Here is an 11,485-nt window from a genome sequence, read left to right on the forward strand (position 1 = left end):
TGGAACATTACCTGATTAAAAGCAGGTTGAACCACCTGCCACCATTTCCTTTCCTTTCCTTTCCTTGTTTAAGGTTTTTTCTTCCTCTTTGTCCATCAGGAAAATCAAAGACACAAAGCAAGGGGGGATAGGAGGAGGATGACTACAGCATGAAATAGCTAGTGCTCAGCACTTGTGTTATCAATAGCCAGTGCAGAATCCCTGGCGTGGTCTGAAAGCGCATGATGCACCAATCTTGTGGAAGCAGGACTGGATCTGCTCTGTGTCCAGATGGGAGGCTGTACCATGTGAAAACCTGTCCTCCAGTTTCTCAAACATTTTGCTCACCCGTGAAGAAGGCTTCCAGTTTTCCGACTACTTCTCAAGGTGCTACAGGATTGCTTCCAGTGGATGCAGGACTGACTTAATTGCAAAGCATCCATGGATAGTTTCTTCCCAATAAATATTCCTTCAGAACTCTGCAGCCTCCCCAGCTGCCTGCTCTTCCTGATCTCAGAAATCCCCAAGAGAGGAGTTAAAGCTACAGTGTATTCTTCCACTAGGTTTTAATTGAAGTGTTAGAAGACAGGCGACTGGGCTACTGAGCGCCTTAGATGCATGCTGGGGTTTTTTTTCTTTTTTTCAGGAACTCCTATTTACGTTTTTAAAAACCTATTTCTGCACTGATTTTCTTTAAAATGCAAAGACTTCACATTTAAAAGAGCAACAGCAATGGACTGCAGTCAGACACATGATAGGCAGCATACTTGCCTTCTACACTTACAGCACAGTCCAAATGAGGATTTCCATAAATGCGACACCCAGGAAGGCTGCAGAGCAAAGATGATTTGTAGAATGAAAGGCACTCACAAGCATCCCATGGCCGCCTTGAAAATAAGGGGCGGGGACACACACAAAACCCCTGTACCAATGAGAATTCCTCCAAAAATTCACTCTCCTTTGATAATTATCAAATACAGTTTTTCTCATTAATTGATGGAGAGCAGTTGGGAAAGAATGCAGGCATTTTCCACACAGCACCTCTGGAAACTCAATGCACAGTCAGACCCAGTGGCAGCACCTGGTACTATCAGGCAGTTACAAAGGGCCAAATGCCCCAGCATGGCCCACAATGGCTGATACCTTTTTTGGGCCACAGTCCCTCCTGATTCTTGTGGGTAGTTAAAATGATAAATGGCTCATGGCTGCCTGCTTCAGGTCACAGCAGTGCCGTTGCCCGCCACTGATGGTAAGCTAGCCAAGGGGGCCCACTGATCCCAAGGGGCATTTTGCCAGAAGCACCTCACTTTGTAATAACTGGAGAGTTGGGCCACACTGGAGATCAAAGTGAGTCTGAGATACAGTGGTACCTCAGGTTAAGTACTTAATTCGTTCCGGAGGTCCGTTCTTAACCTGAAACTGTTCTTAACCTGAAGCACCACTTTAGCTAATGGGGCCTCCTGCTGCTGCTGCACCGCCAGAGCCCAATTTCTGTTCTTATCCTCAAGCAAAGTTTTTAACCTAAAGCACTATTTCTGGGTTAGCAGAGTGTGTAACCTGAAGCATATGTAACCTGAGGTACCACTGCTGTTGAACACATGGATGCTAAGAGTAATAATATGCTACTGCTAAAAAAATATTTAAAGTAAGTCAATATATCTGTATGACCATATTGCTTCAGCTGAAAGAGAAGTAAATCCATGACTCAAATAAGATGTGAATTGGGGACTTCACAACTCACAGTCTTCTGGTTTCTTTAAAGAAACATTGGGCTGCGGCCCAAACTGGTAGGCCTATGTGAGCTCTCTGTTTCCTCCTGCCATAAAGTCTGGTACAAGTTGTCCCATGTTATTCCCCTAACCCTCCACATCACATTCTATTCTACAGGTTCACCATCAGTAGTAGATTTTCTGGAGGGGAACAGGAAGCTGCAGTGGATGAGGTTGCTCAGGAAAAAATGTCAGCTCCAACTTGCAAACATGTATGCGCTTTCCACTAGGGCAAGGATACCATTGGATGCAACCCATTGCCTTTTAGATTGGCTTTATTGCAGTTCTGATATGGCCATTTGTTGCAAACCACCAAGATGCCCTAATGGGCCTAATGCTGGCATGTAAATATTACATTTGTCCAGTGCCTCCAGGCAGGTCTGGGAATAAGATTCCTGTCTGAAACCCTGAAGAGCTACAGCCAGTCAGAGGGGTCAGCAAACCTTTTCAGCAGGGGGTCAGTCCACTGTCCCTCAGACCTTGTGGAGGGCCGGACTATATTTTGAAGAGGGGAAATGAACAAATTCCTTTGCCCCACAAATAACCCAGAGATGCATTTTAAATAAAAGCACACATTCTACTCATGTAAAAACACGCTGATTCCTGGATCGTCCACGGACCGGATTTAGAGGGCAATTGGGCCGGATCTGGCCCCCAGGCCATAGTTTGCCTACCCATCAAGGAGTCAATACTGAACTAGACAGACCAATATAAGGCAGCTTCATATGTGCCCACCTCCATTATTTTTACAAAGCATGGGTGCATCTTCAGAAGAACACACAGTGGAGGAATAACGAAATGTGGTGGCGAGCAGAAGAATTTAAAAGGATGGCACCTTAAATGCTTCTAAAATGTGCACATTGCAAATCAGATTTCTAAGGCATATGATTATGCTTTCTTCAAAATATTCCCCCTGCAAATAGAATAGAACATGAGGCACTTTTTGTTCAAAACATACTTTTTATTTTTAGGGGGGACACTAGACTATTCCTACATGTCACTTTATGCAGAAACAATCTATTCTGATTTGAAGCATAATAGTATTACACTAAGCTCTGTCGGGTCACCTCGGATTAGGGGACGGTGCTTGCTTACTTCTGAATCAGTTTCGTCATCGATTCATCAGAGCACACAAGCAGAATTAATATTGTGAATCACTTTACTGGCCTTTCATATTTCAGTATGCTCCAGCAATGTCTTCCTAAGAAATTTATTTATGTATGCAACTACAGCCGCAAGAACATTATTTGCCCAAAAATGGAAAGAAGAAGATGTCCCAGTGAAAGAAGAATGAATACTGAAACTCACCGACTATGGAGAAATGGTGAAGCTTAACAGAAGACACTAATCAAGACACTAAACTTTTAATAAAGGAGTTGAAATGGTTTGTTGAATATTTGCAAATAAACTGTAAACAGATTAAGACATTGGCAGGATTATTGTAAAAACCTGCAGTTTCAAAAAAATATATGAGAACAAATGAAATAAGTTAAGATAATTTGGAGTATGCAGAGAATGTGAAAATAAATATAAGGAACCGCAGAAAGAGGGGGAAGGAAGTCAAGATTCAAAATGTTAGAATTATTGCTGAATTGTTGTTGTAATGTATATAAATTAAAATTATAAATATATATATATTTAAAAGCAATGTCTCCCTAGCTTCAGTAGAAATGGCATGCAGGAAAAAGTTACATGATTTGCAATGGAAAAGAAAAAAATTACCTTGGGTATGCTAGAGACATTTAGCATTGCCTGGTTATCACGTATAATACAGTTTGCTTTTGGGGCCCTTCTCAGTCTTGTGGAGAGCTTGGTTTGCTTACCAGCATGACTGGAAGTTCTTAAGGGCAAGATGGGTTAGCTCTCGTCAGAGTGAGGCAACCACCCCAATCAACAACAAAAAATGTTGCACCAGCCTGCTTTCATGAACTGATGACAGTGCAACACTCTTTGCTGCACTTAGTTAATTTTTTTCAGCATTCCTTATCATCAGTAATATAGTTAAAAGTTTAAAACTAGACGCAGCAGAAAACTAGCTTATGAAATTTATCCAAGTAAAATCCAGACCAAGCTGTCTTGGGGAAAATAAACATTTAAACTCACAACAATGGTTTTTTTAAAAAAAAAAAATCCAATTTTCAGAGCATTGAGGAAGAAAATGAGATTAGTCACACTGATGAAAGTTCTTGTTGCTTTGACTGGAATTATTATTAACATGATGCTAATGTGTGTTAAGAGACATCATTAGCTGAAAACACCATGCGCTGTGTTCCATATCATTGCACTGTACCAATCATATGCTTGCACAAAGGTTGGGGCAGATTCCTAGTTGGTGAAGAAGAATTCAGCCCAACTAAGCTAGCCAAATTAATTCAGGGAAATTCAAACAATATGCCACTTGTGCTAACCCCCAACTCTTCAATTAGGAACCTGGCCAACTGGAACTTCTCCAGCACTAAACATCTGGCCCTAATGCCCACTGTCACCCTTTTTTTGAGACTGAGGTCACATCTTGACTAAACATGTAAGTAATTTACTGATGATTCCATTTCCTCAGGAAACCCCATGGAGAGGGAGATGAGAGATCTTAAAGACTTTTTAACACCAGTATATAATCATGCTTGCCCAGGTAGGTGCATTATGTGACTGATGAGAGCAGTGAAAAGCCAAATTGTACAACAGTGATGGGATAAAATCAGCCCAAATCTTCATTGGCAGCAGCAGGTAGGCTAAGGGTTGGCATGACATTGGGGCCAGGATCAGCTCATTATTCCCCAAACCACATGTTGATGGAATGGATCCACCAGATTTGGACCACCCAAAACCTGTTCCATGTGAGTCAGCCGGGGTTGAACCGTGCCGTGGTGCAAGCCAGGCAAACAAGGTCTCACTGGGCAACCAGGGTGCAGATTCCAACAGGGAGATCTCCACCCTGCAGTTGCAGGTGCTGTGGTCAATCCTCCCCTCAGGCCTCTACTACATTGATCCTGCCCAAAGCTATTTCCGCCCTCAGCAAATCCGCTCCCCTTCCCTGGGGGGCGGTGTTGCAGACTGGCATCTGGGACCCCCAGTGACCCAGATTGGGGACGGAGGGATGCCGCCCATGTCACCGAGACTCCCAGCCGTGTCACACCCCCAGTCAACCAATCTGGGGGACGTGACCTCAGTGTCAGGAGCTCATCCTACACTCAAGTAGGACCCTGGCAGAGACACATGCTTGACTGGCATGTTCTCTCCCTCCTGGTCTATCATTCGGGAGCTTCAAAAGCTTTCTTCAGCCCGAACATCACAGCGACTGATGCCAACAGACTGATGCCAACAGACACACTTAGGGATCCACAGAGTCTTCGCAGCTTGAGTGACAGACCTCAGCAACTCAGCATTTTGGCTAATCTACTTTATTTACATATAAACACACACACACCCTCTCTAGCATCAGACAGCAGAGAGAAAGAACAAAGGACAATAGTCCCACTTCATGGAACACAGTAACACAAAGATCCTGTCTCTGTCACTTCCCACTTTGTGGAGTCAAAACATATACCATCATGTGATAGACAACAATCCCATGACTGCAATCACGGAGCAGGAATTCTAACACTCAAGACGTTTAAAATGTGGCACGGGTGGGAGGCGGCCTCCTTTTGCTTCCTCACCAGATCTCCCAGCCCACCCACCCTCTTTTTAAGCTTTGGTATGACATGAGCTTGCCATGGACATATGTCGGCTGCCATATTGATGGGGCCGGATAGGAATTTTTTCCCACTTGGCAAATTGGCACCAGCCATTTGGTTTTTGCCTACCTTGTAGCAATCGCCACAACTTTGTGAGGTTAGGCATTGGGTAAGCCTTTGTGATGGGAAGGATGGTTATAGCCTCCGCCTGCCCCTCCTCAATAAAAGTATCCCTTTTAAGGGATCCGGGTGTGTAGATTCTGTCCGTAGCCTGGGCGTGGGCTAGGGCCATGCCATGCCCCCATCGGGGGCCCTGGAGGTGCCCCAATTTGATGTATATCATAGGGCTCCCCCTACCGGTGGTTTACCCTTAGGAGACTCCCTGCAGATGGGCAGGAGTCAAGATATAGTCTGGTTTCACCCAGTGCCTAAGCCAAACCGCTCACATCTGTAAACAGTAAAGTTTTGGCCTATTTTTTGCACATTAACCTAACTTATCCGTGTCCATGTGTATAAGGGGGGCACGGGGCCTTGTCATGCAAACTTTCTTATACCTAACAAAGGAAGGCCATAATTTCAAAAAGAGAAAGGTGGGGCAGGGAACCAACCAAGTGCCGGTGAAATTGAGAGAAAAAAATCATTTCCGGCCCTGTCAACCATTGGCCCAAAATTGCACATAGAATTCATAAAATTTCATTACAATAGAATCAAAAACACTGAAGCTAGAAGCAGGAGAAATTCAGCCGGGTCTTCCATTGAAAGCAATGTGAATCATATAGGATTTCTCTTTTCTTCTTCTTCTTCTTTTTAAGAAAAAATATTTTATTGATTTTCAAAAGAAAAATTGTGATGATGGATTGACATTACAAAATGTTCAAAACAAATGCAGTCTTTCAATAACATGGATGGTTCTATCCAACAACAATAAAAATTAAATACTAACACTAAATAAATCAATAAATCTCAGTGTGTATTCAGATTCCAACCCTTTTCCATTGTCCTATCTATCTGTCCTATCTATCAGGTGGCGCTGTGGGTTAAAGCCTCAGCGCCTAGGACTTGCCGATTGAAAGGTCAGCGGTTCGAATCCCTGCGGCGGGGTGCGCTCCCGCTGCTCGGTCCCAGCGCCTGCCAACCTAGCAGTTCGAAAGCACCTCCGGATGCAAGTAGATAAATAGGGACCGCTTACCAGCGGGAAGGTAAACGGCGTTTCCGTGTGCGGCTCTGGCTCGCCAGAGCAGCGATGTCACGCTGGCCACGTGACCCGGAAGTGTCTCCGGACAGCGCTGGCCCCTGGCCTCTTAAGTGAGATGGGCGCACAACCCCAGAGTCTGTCAAGACTGGCCCGTACGGGCAGGGGTACCTTTACCTTTACCTTTATCTATCTGTAATTTGGAGTGATGAATGCCATGAGGGGCTGCAAATGTCACGCCATTTGGATCAAACAAGCAGAAGTCATAATTCGGCTCTTCTGCAGAAAACAGAGGAACAAATGCAATTTTCAGCAAACTGAAAACAAAACAAATGAATACTTAAAAAGAAAACAAATAAAAATGAATTTGTTTTCCCCCTTTGCACACCTTTAAATGTATTGGCTATAGTAAGCCACATAATTTTGTTTACAAGTATCCATCACATCATCCTATCAGGTTTAATACTGCAACAACTTGAACAAAATCATGTAGCTTTCCAAAGCCAATATGACTTAAATGGTTTTTATCCTAAGCTGTGTAGTTTTATTGTTTGTTTATTTTACAATGTTGGGATTTTTATTCCTTTATAAACTGCCTTGGGAATGCCAATTAGCCATCGAAAGGAAGCATACACATTTTGCATTTTGCAGAAACAGAATTGTGAGGAAATAAGCATAATAGACAGACAAAAAATAACAATAAGCACACACCCCCCAAAAAAAACCCCAATAAAATCAGTACAAGTGTGCTCACAATGGACACAAAGAATTGCTGGGAATGACACAATTTGACACTCATGGAAATAAATCTCAGGTGAAGTGAGCAGTTTGGGCTCAGCCTTATCATGGCCACAACAGAATCATTGCAGATCCTTATTTTATTTTTTATTTTTTGAATTCTCTATTGGAAATTTTATTTACAACATAACATAAACCCCCCACCCCCACCCCAATACAGAAATCCACCCTCATTAAACGTCAACATAACATACAATGAGCATAACATACAACAATACAAACAACCAAATAAAAGACTTCCTTTATCCTGTATCTGGCCTCCTTATTTACTTCTTATAAGCTGTTCCCTTTACAAATAATTATTGAGATTTTTCTAATTATAACTTAAATATCCACAAAGTCTCCTGCAGACATTAATCGAAACAAGTCCAGGTATGTATTTTAGGGCACTGTTTTCTCTGCATTTTCCCTATGCTTTTTAAAACTCTTGTCTAGTGTGATCTCTAATTGCCTCTGTTAATCTAGCCAGGCCAATATACTCTAACAATTTGTCTTGCCATTCCCTTTTTGTTGGCACAGTTTTTTTTTTCCAGTTTTTAGCAACTAGGACCCTTGCCGCTCCTGTGGCATAGAGGAGTATTTTCTGATCTTCTCTTGCTATACCTGTGTCCGTTATCCCTAGTAGAAAAGCTTCTGTATTTTACATAAAGTTATACTTAAACATTTTTTTAAGCTCGTCATATACTATGTTCCAGAAGCTTTTGATTTTTTCACAGGTCCATCAAACATGTATAAGTGTCCCCTCTGTTTTACCACACCTCCAGCACAGATTTGTTTTTGTCTTATACATTTTAGCTATTTTGGTAGGTGTTAAGTACCATCTATAAAACATCTTGATTAGATTTTCCCTCAATACTTCACAGGCTGTAAATTTCCAATCCTTTCTCCATAGTTCTTCCCATGCTGTTAAGTTAATGGTTTTCCCAATATCTAAAGCCCACTTGATCATTACCTCCTTGACCTGTTCATCTTTGACCTCCTACTCCAATAATGTATCATATATTTTTGATATTACCTTGGTTTGGTTTTGTAATAACACTTTTTCTAATAATGAAGGTTCGTTTGAGAAACCGTTCTTCTTATCTGTCTTGAACACTTCATGCAATTGATGATATTGGATCCAACCCGTAAGATCCTAAAAGCATGGAGACAAACCTTCTCTAAAATATCCTTGCCATGGACTAAGGCAAACAGAAGAAGCTGCTGAAATGGGGCATTCCTAAGTTACTTACACTGGGAATAGACTAGTACAGGCACAATGGTAGAAGCGGATTTTAGTGGATCCAAAGTTCCAAGAAGTCGATCAAATAACAAAAAGTCCCCATGGAGTTTGCTGAGTATTTCTCAAAGCCTGACCAATGTATAATTAATAGGATTGGTGAAACTGGCTATTGACTTCAGCTGTGTGACTTGCAGAGGTGGAGCTAGCTGCTTCGGCACCTGGAGTGGCACACATGCTGTGCACCCGGGGGTGGGGCTAGTCACCCGTGGGGTGGGGCTAGCTCCCCGCAGGGCTAGCATCCCACAGGGGGAGGGCGGGGAGCACGGGGGATGTTGCCCACGATGAGCATCCCAGAGAGGCGCCACTGCCTGCGGTGAATATCCCAGGGGGGCAGGGCAGCAATGTCACCCCCCTCAGGGATGACACCCGGGGCAGGCCGTACCTACCACACCCACCTTCCTCTGCCAGTGGTGACTTGGCAAGGAAATACAAACTAGCTATTTCAAAAGCTTAATAAAAAAAATAGAAATATGAATTTAAAGATCTACTTCATATTCTTTACTTTGTTTGCCCTGGAAGATTTGTTGCATTCCAGGGCTGCCATACGTCCTGGTTTTCCTGGACATGTCCTGGAATCGCTAAGAAAAATGGTGCCTGGGCAGATTTTTGCTGAAGTTTTATTTTTAAAAAACTAATAAAACCCCCAAAATGAATGTCTTTTTGGGAAATGTTCCTCAAAAAAGCTCAACAACTTTGATCCCCCAAAACTGATCTCATAAAACCGGATTTTCACTCTTGGGGATATGGCAACCCTACTGTTTTCCAATGAATGTGAGACAGAGTTAAAGTTTGAATGGGAACTCAAGTTCAGGTCTCCCCAGTTCAACATATTTTCTATCCCCTCTCACTCACCAGTTGCTGAATAGAGCATTTTCATTTCTGGAATTCTGACACTTGAAAGTCTATTTTTTGAATTTGCTCCGACTTTATTGGCTTATCAATAAGTGCTTACTAGCAAAAACAAAATAAAGAAACTACTTTGTGCTGCAGAGAATGAAATAAATGTGATACCAGAAGGGCACGGGCACAAGGCCAGAACAAGAGATGTTCTTTATTGATTGCACCCATACTGTTTGTACCGTGTAATCGCAGGAGAAATCAAAACAAGAGGCTTTTGGACCTCACCAAAAGAGCACACAGGGGACAATTGGAAAGAAGAGTTTATGCAACAGCCCTGTCCTCTCCCTAGAACACTCTGCTCTCCTTTTTCATGAACATCATAATGGAAAGGCCTTTTAACAATCGACAGCAGAGACACAGAAAAAAAAGGTTTTATAGCAGCACAGGCTCGTAATCCCATTTTAACGGTTTGTAAGTGGATGGCACTGAATAGGCTGCCGTGCCTGGATCTCTACTTCTGCTTGGATGTGTAGGAGAAAGAAATCAAGCCTGCAGCTCTTTTGTGAATGCACAGAATAGACAAAGGCCATGTGTACAGGACGTTTTGAGACTGAGGTCATACAGTCTGTAGCCAAACAGAAAATAATGCAAAAAATAATGGGAAAGTATTATCGATTATCCTGCTTTGTCTGGCATTCCAATAAAGTTTAAGACATTTTCAGCCTCATTGAGACCTATTAAAACACTTTGACTAACCCAGATGGGGCAGGTTAGCATCCTTAAGATTGCTCTATCTCATAGCTTAAAAAGTAGAGACATCACCTTGCCAACAAACGTCCGTATAGTAAAAGCTATGGTATTCCCAGTAGTGATGTATGGAAGTGAGAGCTGGACCATAAAGAAGGCTGATTGCCGAATAATTGATGCTTTTGAATTATGGTGCTGGAGGAGACTCTTGAGAGTCCCATGGACTGCAAGAAGAACAAACCTATCCATTCTGAAGGAAATCAGCCCTGAGTGCTCACTAGAAGGACAGATCCTGAAGCTGAGGCTCCAATACTTTGGCCACCTCATGAGAAGAGAAGACTCCCTGGAAAAGACCCTGATGTTGGGAAAGATGGAGGGCACAAGGAGAAGGGGACGACAGAGGACGAGATGGTTGGATAGTGTTCGCGAAGCTACCAGCATGAGTTTGACCAAACTGTGGGAGGCAGTGGAGGACAGAGGTGCCTGGCGTGCTCTGGTCCATGGGGTCACGAAGAGTCGGACATGACTAAACAACTAAACAACAACAACAACATCTCATAGCTTAATACATTATGCCCCCAATTTAGTAACCTGTTGATTTTTTATTTTTTTAGTGCTATCCCCACTTTAACAAAGTCAATAAAAATACTTTGCTTCTGTTGCAGATCCCTGTGACCATCCAGGTGTTTCTGAGCTCCAACTCCCATCATCCTTGACCACTTCAGTTGGGGCTGATATGAGATGGACTCCAGCAACATCTGGAGGATCACAGCTTTTCCTCCTCTGGTCTAGAGATTGATTTATGAACTTCCAGTGGAAGTAAGAAGTACAAAAGTTTAGTTCTTTTCTGCCTGGACATGGGTTGCCTGGCCATTTGAACACATTTCAGACAAGAGTAACATGGCATGTGCCTATCCAACCCAAGATGACAACACTACTTGAAAACAAAGTGTTGGGTTTCATATACTGTGTTCGGCTTCATAGTGTTATTGCTGACATAGTTTGTGCAGAAGCAAGTGAGCCCTCCAGTGACACATCTGGCCAGGTTTTATGAGATCAATTTCAGCTGATGTGGATTGAGAACCCTGACAAGGTTTTTGTATCTATGCATCCAGCCATGTGCAGCCTTGATCCCTGTCCCTTGAGGTTAATAAAATCTAGCTGGCAGAGCATGTCTGGGTAGGTCAAGGATATGGTGAATGTG

Source organism: Podarcis gaigeae (genome assembly GCF_964106915.1).
Source record: "Podarcis gaigeae genome assembly, chromosome: 5".
Lineage (NCBI taxonomy): Eukaryota > Metazoa > Chordata > Lepidosauria > Squamata > Lacertidae > Podarcis > Podarcis gaigeae.